This window comes from Bubalus bubalis, chromosome 12, assembly GCF_019923935.1.
Source record: "Bubalus bubalis isolate 160015118507 breed Murrah chromosome 12, NDDB_SH_1, whole genome shotgun sequence".
Taxonomy (NCBI): domain Eukaryota; kingdom Metazoa; phylum Chordata; class Mammalia; order Artiodactyla; family Bovidae; genus Bubalus; species Bubalus bubalis.
In genome coordinates this window covers 65949508-65962893 of record NC_059168.1, presented here as the reverse complement: position 1 = coordinate 65962893, position 13386 = coordinate 65949508, and the positions used below count along the sequence as shown (strand labels likewise).

At 43.9% G+C, this 13386-nt stretch overlaps 1 long non-coding RNA gene across 3 annotated transcripts in view; it reads left to right on the top strand.

The window, feature by feature from the left end:
* The window catches only part of LOC123328555, a 45802-nt gene extending 33903 nt beyond the window's left edge, over positions 1–11899 (top strand). For 2 of the 3 annotated variants that reach the window (XR_006543449.2, XR_006543450.2), the window contains exons 2-3: positions 5489–5813; positions 9836–11899. This is a non-coding gene — a long non-coding RNA (uncharacterized LOC123328555). Of the gene's footprint in view, positions 1–3895; positions 5068–5488; positions 5814–9835 lie in introns of those variants that run through there. The other variant, XR_006543451.2, reaches the window with a different exon arrangement.
* Positions 11900–13386: the final 1487 nt, after the last annotated feature.

Genomic DNA, 13386 nt, shown 5'->3' with positions numbered 1-13386 from the left:
TGGCCTTGGCCAGTGAAATGGAAATAGGCAGCCATGGATATGTGTCATTGTCTTTCCCCTACCGTTCTTAAAGTCTGAAGAGTTCTTTTAATTATCTTTTTTTCTCTAGCCCAAGATCTTTTTACCTCCCGGGTATGTGGCTAAAGGAAACGAGTAGGGCAAGATCCTTACTTCAGCTCTCAACTGCCAAATGACATATGAATCTGATGAATTTTCCTATTTGGCTTTATTCAAAGTATTTCATGGCCTCCCTTTCAACTTTCTTTTGCTTAAACTTTGGATCTGAAATAACAAAATATTACAGTTGAGGTCTGATTATTGCCCTTTAAAGTTTTTTCTTTTTTATTCTTTTCTATGACCAGGCTTTACAAAAAGCTATTTTACTCTAAGAAATTAGGTTTCTGGTTATCAAGAGTCCTAAATAGACATGAATTACAAGAACGTCCTCTGAAAACCCCATGCAGCACTTGTTTCATTAAATTCCATGAAGCGACCTTAATTTAGTGGAACACTGGATGGGCTGTTCTTTTAACCTATTATCACTTTGGCCAGGCCCATAAACCATATTCATGGATGATTCCATCAAGAAAGACAACAGTGGGATTAATATTATTTCAGGATACAGTAAATGCCACAATGATGAAGCTGTTTAAGATCTGGTGCTCACGGTGTCACACTGAATGCATTGACATTTACTCTGCTATCACTTCATTTCCAATATTCCTTCCAAATCAGCCGATGCTAATACTTCAGCATGTGTGCAGAATATAATATGGGCGGGGGTGGGGAGACTGAGAAGGGATCGCACAAGTCCTCTGCCTTTCTTTTTCCTTTTGGTGTTGAGTGCGGAACTACACACGGAGAGTATCTGACATGCAACGAATCCCACAGCGTCTATTGTTAGGATTGCAGAGGGTCCCAGGAAGTCAGCTTTCTCCTGTAGTTGGATCAACAGAGGCCGTGATGCCCTTCTTGGCTGTCACTGTGCCTGTGACATGAGTTTGATGTGAACCAAGGACGCACTGGTGGGTGCTTTTGGCCTGCATGGTGTTTTGGAACTGAGCACACACGAGAATTCAAATGTTTATAACATCATATCATTTGGAAACTCTTATTTGTGGTATAATCTCCTTGACCCTTAAACTTGATGTGCCTGACACCAGTATAAGCCTAATGATACTGCATGTCTGAAAGCTCATGGGTGATTTTAAGGAATCTCTTTTAAAGAAACAGCAAAGAGATTACCCAGAATAACTTTACTAATGTCTAGTTTCTCAAGGGATCCCAGTGCCTAATTTTGAAAGTGACGTTCTCAGGGTTGGAAGGAAATTGGAAGACTGTCTAGTTTCTGGTTCTCAAAGTTTAATGCGTGTACAAATCACTTAGAAGACTAGTTAATTCTAATAAACTAGAGTCTGCTGCTGCTGCTAAGTCGCTTCAGTCGTGTCCGACTCTGTGCGACCCCATGTACTGCAGCCCACCAGGCTCCTCCGTCCATGGGATTCTCTAGGCAAGAGTACTGGAGTGGGGTGCCATTGCCTTCTCCAAACTAGAGTCTAGGAGATTCTAATCCAGTAATTCTGGATTAGGGCTGAGAAGCTGTATAGTGTCTAACATCCAAGTCTTGTAGATGGGTATAGGATCTAGTCCAATCATCACCTGTATCCTCTTATGATGAGCATTTAATATGTGTTCAAACCTGTCTTAAAAGGAGGTACTCATATTCTCTTAAGGCAGTCTGTTCCATCTTTGACTGATTCTGAATATTGTATTGCACATTACATATTGCAGCCACTGTCCCACTCCTAAGACCTGTCAGTCACTGGCCCTGGCTTTAGTCCTTGGTCCTGTTCATACATATGGCAAGGCAAGAAAACATTTCTCCTATTGAAAAGAGGGAAACTTGTTAGGTAGAGAGAGATAGCTGACTCAGGAGTAGTTTTTGTCTCTTGGGGTTCACAATTCCTATTGACTTCACTGCCCTCTGTTGGCCCCTAAAGTCTCATGCTGGTTCTTGGTTTGGTTCCCATACTTTGTGTCCTAATTAGATGACATTTTCCCATCTTTTGAACTATAACATTGCATCAGATCAGATCAGATCAGTTGCTCAGTCGTGTCCGACTCTTTGCGACCCCATGGATCGCAGCACGCCAGGCCTCCCTGTCCATCACCAACTCCCGGAGTTCACTCAGACTCACGTCCATCGAGTCAGTGATGACATCCAGCCATCTCATCCTCTGTCGTCCCCTTCTCCTCCTGCCCCCAATCCCTCCCAGCATCAGAGTCTTTTCCAATGAGTCAACTCTTCGCATGAGGTGGTCAAAGTACTGGAGTTTCAGCTTTAGCATCATTCCTTCCAAAGAAATCCCAGGGCTGATCTCCTTCAGAATGGAGTGATTGGATCTCCTTGCAGACCAAGGGACTCTCAAGAGTCTTCTCCAACACCACAGTTCAAAAGCATCAATTCTTCGGCACTCAGCCTTCTTCACAGTCCAACTCTCACATCCATACATGACCACAGGAAAAACCATAGCCTTGACTAGACGAACCTTTGTTGGCAAAGTAATGTCTGTGCTTTTGAATATGCTATCTAGGTTGGTCATAGCTTTCCTTCCAAGGAGTAAGCGTCTTTTAATTTCATGGCTGCAGTCACCATCTGTAGTGATTTTGGAGCCCAGAAAAATAAAGTCTGACACTGTTTCCACTGTTTCCCCATCTATTTCCCATGAAGTGGTGGGACCGGATGCCATGATCTTCGTTTTCTGAATGTTGAGCTTTAAGCCAACTTTTTCACTCTCCACTTTCACTTTCATCAAGAGGATTTTTAGCTCCTCTTCACTTTCTGCCATAAGGGTGGTGTCATCTGCATATCTGAGGTGATTGATATTTCTCCCTGCAATCTTGATTCCAGCTTGTGTTTCTTCCAGTCCAGTGTTTCTCATGATGTACTCTGCATATAAGTTAAATAAACAGGGTGACAATATACAGCCTTGACGAACTCCTTTTCCTATTTGGAACAAGTCTGTTGTTCCATGTCCAGTTCTAACTGTTGCTTCCTCACCTGCAAACAAATTTCTCAAGAGGCAGATCAGGTGGTCTGGTATTCCCATCTCTTGAAGAATTTTCCACAGTTTATTGTGATCCACACAGTCAAAGGCTTTGGCATAGTCAATAAAGCAGAAATAGATGTTTTTCTGGAACTCTCTTGCTTTTTCTATATATATATAATGTGTGCGTGTGCATCATAAAATACAATTTTTCCTCCCCCATTATAAACCCATGAAGGCAGAGATTGTGTCTTATGCTTCTTCAAATTCTCTCCAGTGCTTTGCACGTACTAAGAGCTCAAACCATGTGTATAATTTGGAGTAACACATAGAAACTGCTTCAAGGAATTTGTAGCAGTAACACAACAAAATGTGAAGACAATAGCACAGTAAAGTGTCACCCCAGCTGGCAGTGCCACAGGTGGACTCAGAGAAAGGAGGAGTCCAGTGCAGACAGGAGCAGAGCCAAAGGGCTTTGTGAGCAAGGGGAGAGGAGACATACAATTAAATTGTCTGGACATAACTCATATTTCTGTGAAGGATTCTGAGGCTAGATAGGAAAAGACACTAGTGGACAGTGTAGGAGTCATATGGTTCTTTCCCAGGAAGTTGGGGGAGGGAAGAGCTGTATCTTGGACGGATTCAAGGCAGAAGTCAACACACCTTTTCTAAAGTTCTGAATAGTAAATATTTTAGGATTTGTGGACAATGTGTAACTACTCAACTTTTCTACCGCAGTACATGGACCATATGTAAGTGAATCGGCATGGAGGTGTTCCAAAAAACTCTGCAGACATGAAAATCTCAGTTTCATGTAATTTTCATGTGTCGTGATGTATTGTCCTTGTTTAGACACTTTCAAACAAACTGTTTAAAAATGTAAAAATCATTCTCGGCCTGGGGCTGTACTGAAAAAGGCAATGGGCTAGATCTGGCCTGAGCTGTGGTTTGCCAATGCCTGGTTGATGGCCTGGGTGTCCTAGTTGAATGCTTCACCAGCAAGGATTCTGGGGAGGGGTGACTGGAGACAGATACCACCCCTCAAGAAGGGAGTGGTCAGTAGCATTCAGGAGAGAGTGGTTGTTTGAGAAAAATGTGTGATGCTGAGTGAGATGTTATTTTACAGGTGTGGCTGGTTCCCCAGAAGCTATTTCCTTGTGAGAGTGAGCTTATCAAGTGAGGTTATTCTCATCCTCTCTTCCGCTCCTCTTCCTATTCCTTATCTTCTCTTCCATAACATTTCTGATTCCACTTTTCCACGGTGTCATTTTTCTATCTTGTCAAGTTTCCTATGGCATCTCAGGCTTTTAGAATTTTGTAAATAAATTTTGTTTTTCCTTACAAAAACATTCCTGGTATTGGAATATGATCACCATCCTTATCTGATGAAATTAAGCTTTCTATGTGTAATATGGACATAAGAAATGAACCATCTGCACGAAATATTTGGGAAAGCATGTACCTTAGGGAGGAAAAGAGACAAATGCGTGTCCAGAAAAAGTACAACTAACCAGCTCTGAGACTTGGAAGAACCACTTTCTTCCAGGAAGAGAAGCAGGGCAGAGAGACGGAGTTCAGTGTGGGACGTGTGAAGCCTGCATGGCCTGGATGAAGTTTGATAACCAACCAGGAGGACATATTTATTAGGTTGTCAGATGATCAGATCCAGAATCTGGGACAGAGATACAGATTTGGGAATCATCAGCCACTTTTGCAATGGGGTGAGCCTCTGTGTCAGGCAGGAGAGGGGCTGTGTGATTTCTGAGCTAGGTCATAAGGTGATATGGCTTCTGACTGACTTTCTGTCAGGGAGTGGTCACCCTGGAAGTGTAGCTACCATGTGGAAACGCAGACCACATGGAGAAACCATGCACAGGTGTTGTGGCTGACGTTACCCAGCTACAAGCTCAGCTGCAGCCAGCATCGGCTGCCAGGAATGTAACAGAAGTAGGCTCCAGATGATCCCAGCCCCCAGTGTCTAAATCTTCCAGCTGAGAACCCAGCCATCAAGGAGCAGAAGGTTTGTCCCCTGTCTACTGTGAATTCCTGGCCCATGGAATTCATGAGTGTAATAAATGCTTATTTCATTCAGTGCTAAGTTGGGGGTAATTTCCATAGTAGTTGGGAAGGTTGTGTGGATAAATGATATTTATGAATGTGTATGTATAGGATCATTTATACACACAAATAGAGCCCAAGACCCTAGCACTTCCTGGGTGGGGAGAATCTCATATACCTTTTCCCCTTCTTTTGTGCAGTCAGATAAGCCAATTCACATTAAGGCATCAATAACTGATGATTGGTTAAAGGGTGGAGTTTCAGGCAGGGTGACAATTGACTAAGCACAGCAATTTGCAGTGGGCTTGGGTTGAGGCTTCTGGGAACCTTATGTCAAATCCATGCTGGCTTTCTCTGATGTTTGTCTTTATTCCTTGTTGCAGTTGTCTACAACTCTCAAGAAGGGACTGAGTCTCCTGCAGTGTGCCAGTGAGGCAGAAGCCACCAGACGATACTAATGGCAGGAAGCCAGGGAAGAGAACAAGGAAAGGACCCTCCCTCACAAATGGTGTGAGACATAGAAGGAGGGAACTTGGGAAATGACATGCTCCTCCTTCTCGGAATCCTGGGCCACATGGGTGCATGGGTGAGTGTCACCTCTGAGGTGGACTCAGGTCTTGCACCCACCCCCATGACCCCTTTCCCCTGGGGCTACAACAGAAGCTATCTCTTCCATTCCTGTCCCCTTTGTTCCTGTCCTGGAGTCAGGTAAGCCCTGGACAGTTCCTGAGTTGGAGGTGTCTCTGCCTTTTACAAGTAAAACTTGATTCTCATGAAAGATAAGAAGAACAAGAACAGTATTATAATCACCTCTTTTTCCTCTGCCTCCTTTTCCATCCTCTCTCCCCATCCTTTCTCCTGCACTTTTCTCCTCCTTTACACTTTCCTTTCTTTTCATTCTCCTTCCATTCTCTTCTTGCCCTTATCTCACTTGGTCACTTCTTCCTTCCTTCCTTTCTGTCTTTTTGTTGTTGTTATTATTGAGCTATTCAGCATGTGGAATCTTAGTTCCCTGACCAGGAATTGAACCATACTCCCTTGCACTGGGACCATGGAGCCTTAACCACTGGACCACCAGGGAAGTCCCTACTCCTTTCTGTCTTGATTCTCTTTTCAAAGCCATTTATTTTAATTTTGGCACAAATGGTGGTAAACTGAGGCTGGGGGACACTGGTTGCCAGTTTGGTAACAGGATCATATTTTCACAGTGGCTGAGATGACTCTGGAGGGGAAAGTAGACAGTCGGTTTCGTTGTTGTTGTTGTTGTTGGAGAGGGTGGGAGTAGAGGGGAGGGGAGGAGGATGTGGAATCAGAACAGAGGAGAGGAACTTCCTAGCATCACTAGAGAAATAGCCTGCCAGTAGGAGTCCCAGCCTTCTGGGTCTTTATTGGATATAAGAATTCTCTGGTGAGTGAGCTGGAAAGGTCCTGCTGAAGCTAGACACAACATAGTTCACGGGCACTACTATGGCCTTGCCATAAATGTTTCTCTGGGGCATCCTCTGGGAAACTCAGCCACATGGATTGCTGTTGAGCTTTCAAGTCACCTGCTCAGGGCAGGTCTGTGAAAAGCACAGAAGCCCAGGCTTCAAAAATCTTTCTGATTATTTTTCACTTCTGGGTGCTTGATGGAGCAAAGAAGGAATTCTGGCTCCCTAACCTCTCTGGAGTCACAGACTAAAAGCTATTTGCTGTGGGATGGCTACTCAGAGCCAGCTCAGTCTCAACACAACTGAACTGGCTGCTTGAATAGAGCGATAATCGAGGTCTATTTTCAGCTCTGCTCTTCAGCTTGGTCTAAGCCATGCGGTCGATGGGTTTAGACTCTGGCTTCTCAGCATCAACTTGCTTTGGAGCAGGCGAGGGTGGTTCTGGATACAAGTATAGAACAAGCCACCCTTACCCACTTCCCATTATGCTGGTTAATGAATGGATTTGGTTATTTGCAGTTGGAACTGGGTTTTCTTCCCCTCCACTCTGTCTTGAGCCCCCTCCCCAAGCTGGGCTCATCTTCTGTTGCCCTCTGTCACGGAGCAGGTCAGAGCTGGACCAACACATAGTCAGGAGCTGGGTGGTGTCATCACCTCCTAACACTGAATGTCACCCCCCACGCCCACCACGGTCCTCTGACAAATGATGCTCTGTGCAGCGGGCCAGTTGTAAACAGGGCTCTAGGTATGGGGAGTGACGGTGATGGGTTAGGCATTTTTAGGTTTGCTTTGTTGTCTGTTTTGCCTTTTTAAGACCATGAGCCTTTGGAATTTTTACAGCATTAATGATTTGGCTGAGCGCAGTGGTCTGCCTCCATTTGGTGGGCTGAACTGGTGAGGAACCAGCATCTGACTGAAACTGATGAAAGACCAGAAATTCAGAATCACATCCTGATCCTTTTGGCTTCAGTTTAGGGTTCTTTAAGGTCAGCTGACAGAGTGCTGCTAGGCCAAGAAACAGGCTTGAGTTTTGAGCTTAGGGCACAGTGCTCAGGGGTGGGGACTGGGGGAGGACCCAGATGCTGAAACCTCTTTCTCATGAGGTGGCAGGGGCAGGGATGTGGGTCTCAGGTGGAAGCAGTGAGGTTTTGCATGAATCCTTTTCTGATTGGCTCTTAGGTCTTTTCTCCTGGGGACACCTATGGTCTTTGCTTTCTTTCTGACAAGATCCCTGACCAGGGAGCCACAGGCCTTGCCCCTGGCTGGCAGTGGAGCCGGATGTAAACAAGCAGAGGGCAGTGCTTGGTATCAAACATTATGTTTACTAAACAAAACCGACAAGTTCTCATTGTTCCGTGAGGAAGCCCTGCAACTCTCAATCCCCTGGAGCTGAAAAGGATCCATTTTATTGAGCTCTGTAATGACAGCCTCGGCTGGAACAGCTGGGTAGTTTGTATTAACTCTAAGAGACTCTGGAGGACAGTTTTTCTTTAGAAAAATTATGTTTTTCATTTAGCCCAACACCAGCTTGTCTCAGCACACCTTCCTGTAATTGTACAAAGAGTGATACAGTCGTAGTCCAGGCTGTTCTGCCAATACTGAGGGTGGCCAGAGTTAGCAAATAAGAATAGGGGACATCTAGATAAATTCAAATTTCAGATACTTTTCTAGTACAAGTGTGTCCTATGTAATCTTTGGGACAGACTGTTACTGAAAACATATTTGTAATTTTGTTTACATTTAGATTCAAATGGGACAGTCTGGATTTTACCTGGCAATACTTGATACTTTACTAAACATCCATGATTGCATACCTGTAGTGCTGAGGAACTCACTACCTTTCAAAGCCATCATTAGACAATTACTAGAAAGCTCTTCAATGGCACCCCACTCCAGTACTCCTGACTGGAAAATCCCATGGATGGAGGAGCCTGGTAGGCTGCAGTCCATGGGGTCGCTGAGGGTCAGACACGACTGAGCGACTTCACTTTCACTTTTCACTTTCATGCATTGGAGAAGGAAATGGCAACCCACTCCACTGTTCTTGCCTGGAGAATCCCAGGGACGGGGGAGCCTGGTGGGCTGCCGTCTATGGGGTCACACAGAGTTGGACACGACTGAAGCGACTTAGCAGCAGCAGTAGCAGTAGCAGAAAGCTCTTCTGCACATTAAGATGACAGTCTCATACACCTGCTCCTCATGTGAATTTCTGGAGCCCCTTGGAATATGCCTAATTCATCTGTCATGTGCCAACCCTCCAAATGTCTATGGATAGCTCTGTGTTACCTTGAAATTGCTGTTCTCCAGCCTGAACATCTCCTACTCTTTCAACTTTTCCTCAAGTGGTGTGGTTTCAGATCTGCTGGTGAATGTGCTCTGGCTTGTTGAGAGCCTTTGTAATCAGATGGGATCTGAAGGCCTGAATAACGATTCCAACTGACATGGCTTTGTGCCTGTTGTCACGAGTCTATGTCTCTGGTGCCAGGGAAGTTCTGGCCTGAGCCAGACTTTGGCACAGATCCTTTCCTGAAACAGTGCTGCTAGATTTCAGAGTGGAATGTAGGAACCACTGGAAAACTGAACACTCCTTACTATACAATGATTTGTGTCCTCTCAGAGGCTGAATGTTGAAATGTAATCGCCAGTGTGATGGTATTTGAAAGTGATCCTTTGGGAGGTGATTAGGTCATGAAGGTGGGATTAGTCCCATGAATGGGATTAGTGCCCTTATAAGAGACCCCAGAAAACTCCCTTGGGCTTCCCAGGTGGCTCAGTGGTGAAGAATCCACCTGCCAATGCAGGAGACCTGAGTTTGATCCCTGGGTGAAGCAGATCCCCTGAAGGAGGAAATGGCAACCCAGACTAGTATTCTTGCCTGTAAAATCCCATGGACAGAGGAGCCTGGTGGGCTGCAGTGCATAGTGTGGCAAAGAGCTGGTAATGACTGAACAACTGAGCATGCATGCAGAGAACTCCCTTGCCTTTTCCACCTTGTAAAGGCACAGGGAGAAGATGTTCATCTGTGAGCCTGAAGCAAGCTCTTAGCAGACATCAGATCTGCTAGTGCTTTGATCTTGGACTTCCCAGCCTCCAGAACTGTGAGAGAGAAAATTCTGTTGTTTATAAGTCACCCAGTCTGTGGTATTTTTGTTACAGGAGCCCAGATAGACCAAAACACACCAAACTGACAGCCCTATTCTCATTTTAGGTGATAGTTGGTAGTTAGGACATTAGTATTACCAAAAGTCATGCCAGGTATTGATGAAAGAGACCTACTAACAAGAATACTTTCTATTTCAGGTCATATGGAGAAGGAAATGGCAATCCACTCCGGCACTCTTGCCTGGAAAATCCCATCTATGCAGAAGCCTGATAGACTACAAGTCTGTGGGGTTGCAAAGAGTCGGACGCGACTGAGCAACTTCACTTCACTTTCACTTTCAGGTCATATTGGAGTTGTGAATAAAAACATCAAGCTTGTCTCAGAGATTTGCTACACCGATGGGTTGGAACTTTGGGAAAGTCACTTATATCTCTAGCTTTCAGCATCATCATCTGAAAAACAAGTTAATTCTTGAGTTTATTAACTGAGTTAATTCTCGAGGGCAGAAGTGCATCTTCCAAAGCCTGTAGTCATGGCTATGGGCATGTGAATCTGACTGGAATAAAATAGATTTGAAAAAAAAAAAGACAAATAGTATTACTAGTTCTAGACCTAAATAACTCTTTGGTTCTCAGCTTTCCTTGCACAGGAAATGGTTAGAAAATTAAGTGCTGTTTACCTGTACCCGTTGGTGCATGCCTTCGAAATATTTATGCCTGGTCCATGTCAAAGCAATACAGAAATGGGATAGTTTTTAGAAACTTTTGAACCTACTTGACGTTGTTGTGACATACAACTGTATGATCAGTGGGTTGTTTCCTTGAATAGGGTATGAACCAGTCTGGGTGCTATTGAACTTATGGGTGGTGAGTGGCATATGACATGAGTTATGTGTCAGTCGCTTGAAGTAGAAACTTGTCTTGGTCTATAATTGTTTAGAAAAAAAAGGAAAAAAAAAAGTGGGTTTAATACCCAGTTAGATTGAGGCAGAGCTTCCTTACTGTCATGTCATTCTTGAATTACAGCTGTGCCTAGGTGTTGTGCCCTTGACTGTTGGGGCAGCTGGGAGAGGCCTGGGCCAGTTTGGGACCAGTCAGTCAAGTTGCTTCTGGCCATGAGTAATTAATGTGCTCTACAAATATTACCATTTCTATGTGTGCCATGAAGTGAATAAGGGAGAAGTGAATAAGCTGGAAATGTTACCTTTTCTCCAAAAGAGCAAATAGACAAAGAGAGGAGACTGGGATTATTGTTTCTTCAACCACAGCCTCCAAGTGAACTGGCCTAAGCTAGAGATCCAAACTGAAACTGTGCTCCCAGGCAAAAATGCACAACTTTTCTTCTATTAATTAATATCCATTAATACCTATTTATCAATACCTTTTAATATCTATTAATTAATTAATACCCATTAATATCTATTAATACCTCCTATCTATTAATACCTTTCTCTTATATTTAAATTGAAGACTTCCCTGGTTGCCCAGTGGTTAAGAGTCTGCCTGTCAATGCAGGGGGCACGTGTTTGATCCCTTGTCCGGGATGATTCCATATGCGGCAGAGCGACTAAACTCCTGCACCACAACTACTGAAGCCTGGGCGCCCTAGAGCCTGTGCTCCACAACGAGAGAAACCACCACAATGAGAAGCCTGTGTGCTGCAACTAGAGAAAGCCTGTATGCAGCAACGAAGACCCAGTGCAGCCAAAAATAAATAAATACATAAATAATAAATTTAGAAGGAGTTCCTTGGTGACCTAGTGGTTAGGCCTTCACTGCTGTGGTTCAGGTTCAATCTCTGGTTGGGAAACTGATATCCTGCACGCCATGCGGCACAGCCAAAAAAAAAAAAAATAGTAAATTTAGATTTATCATAGAAATATATGCACGTCTCTTAAAAGCAAGCCGTACAAAAGTAGAAAACATGAGTCACCTGTACCTCCCTCCCCAAGTCCTGTTCAGGTTCCCCGGAGGTAATTGCTTTCAAACTGGAGCTTCAGTATTTATGGAAAGAGGATCCCACAGAGAAATGCCCCGATTTCCCCACGGAACTCCAGTGGGCACGGTGCCGGAGGCACTAGCACCGTCATGCTCCACTGGGAAGGTTCCAAGTCTGAGCACATAGCAGTCGGACCAGGGGCCTCCCCAAGGCCACCTCACCCATCCATCACAGTCAGGCAGCTCCTCCTTGCCCTGGTTCTTCTCAAACCACCCTCTCTTCCACTCCTTCTCTGCAGAAGTCCAGAGGTTTAATCTCTGACAAAAAGGAATCCGAAGGATTTTGGACTCTGGGATTCTGGATGCAGCAGACGGAAGAGGTGAAGCTTGGGCTGACAACTAGAGGGTTCTGGGAATGCCTATACACTAAACTGTGCCACCCCAGGCCTTCCCTCTGATTTGCTATCAGAATTATCAAAGCTGAGGTGGCCTAGCAAAGGGGACCATCAACAGAATGAAGAAATAACATATGGAATGGGAGAAAATATTTGCAAACCATTTATCTGATAAGGGGTTAATATCCAAAATATGTAAGGAACTTATATCACTCAATAGCAAAACACTATACCACTCAAAAACAAACAAAAGCCCAAACAATCTGATTAAAAAGTGGACAGAGGGCTTGAATAGACATTATCCAAAGAAGGTCAACTGATACATAGGAAGATGCTTTGTTGTTATCGTTCAGTCACTAAGTCATGTCTGACTCTTTGTGACCTCATGGACTGTAGTACCCCAAGCTCCTCTGTCCTCCCATGTCTCTCAGAGTTTGTTTAAATTAATGTCCATTGAGTCAGTGATGCTATATAATCAACTCATCCTCTCCTGCCCCTTCTCCTTTTGCCTTCAATCTTTCCCAGCATCAGGGGCTTTTCCAATGAGTCAGCTCTTTGCCTCAGGTGGCCAAAGTACTGGAGCTTCAGCAACAGTCCTTCCAATGAATACTCAGGGTTGATTTCCTTTAGGATCACTAATCATCAGAGAAATGCAGACCAAAACCACAATGAGCTATTGCCTCACATCTGTAAGGATGGTTATTATAAAAAAGAGACAACAAGGGTTGTATCCTGGTGGTGGGAATGTGAATTGGTTTATCCACTATGGAAAATGGCATTTAATTTTAAATAGAACTACCATACAATCCACTTAAGTCTACTTCTGTGTATTTGTCCAAAGGAAATGAAATCACTGTCTCAAAGAGACATCTATACCTCCATGTTCATTGCACTATTATTTACAATAGCCAAGGTATGGAAACAACTGAAGTGTCTATCAATAGATGAACCGACAAAGAAAATGTGGTGTACACACACACATAGACACAAACACGTGCGTATGTGTGTGTGCATATATATATATACATATAAATAATGTCTGAAATATTACTCAGACATGAAAAAGAATGAAATGCTGCCATTTGTGACAATATGAATGGATCTTGAGGGCGAAGGATGAATACTGTATGATCTCTTATACATGGAATATAAAAAAGTTGAACTCATAGAAACAGAAAGTCTAATGGAAGTAGGGGAAATGGAGAGGTATTGGTTAAAGGGTGCAAACTTCCATTTACAAGAAGAATAAGTTCTGAGGATCTAATGCACAGCATGGCAACTATAGGTAACAATACTGTATTGTATGTGTGCTTGAAGGTGGCTGGTAGAATACATCTCAAATATTCTCAACGCACATACATATGCGCACACACATATAGGAAATTATGTGATGTGATAGATGTGTTAACTAACATT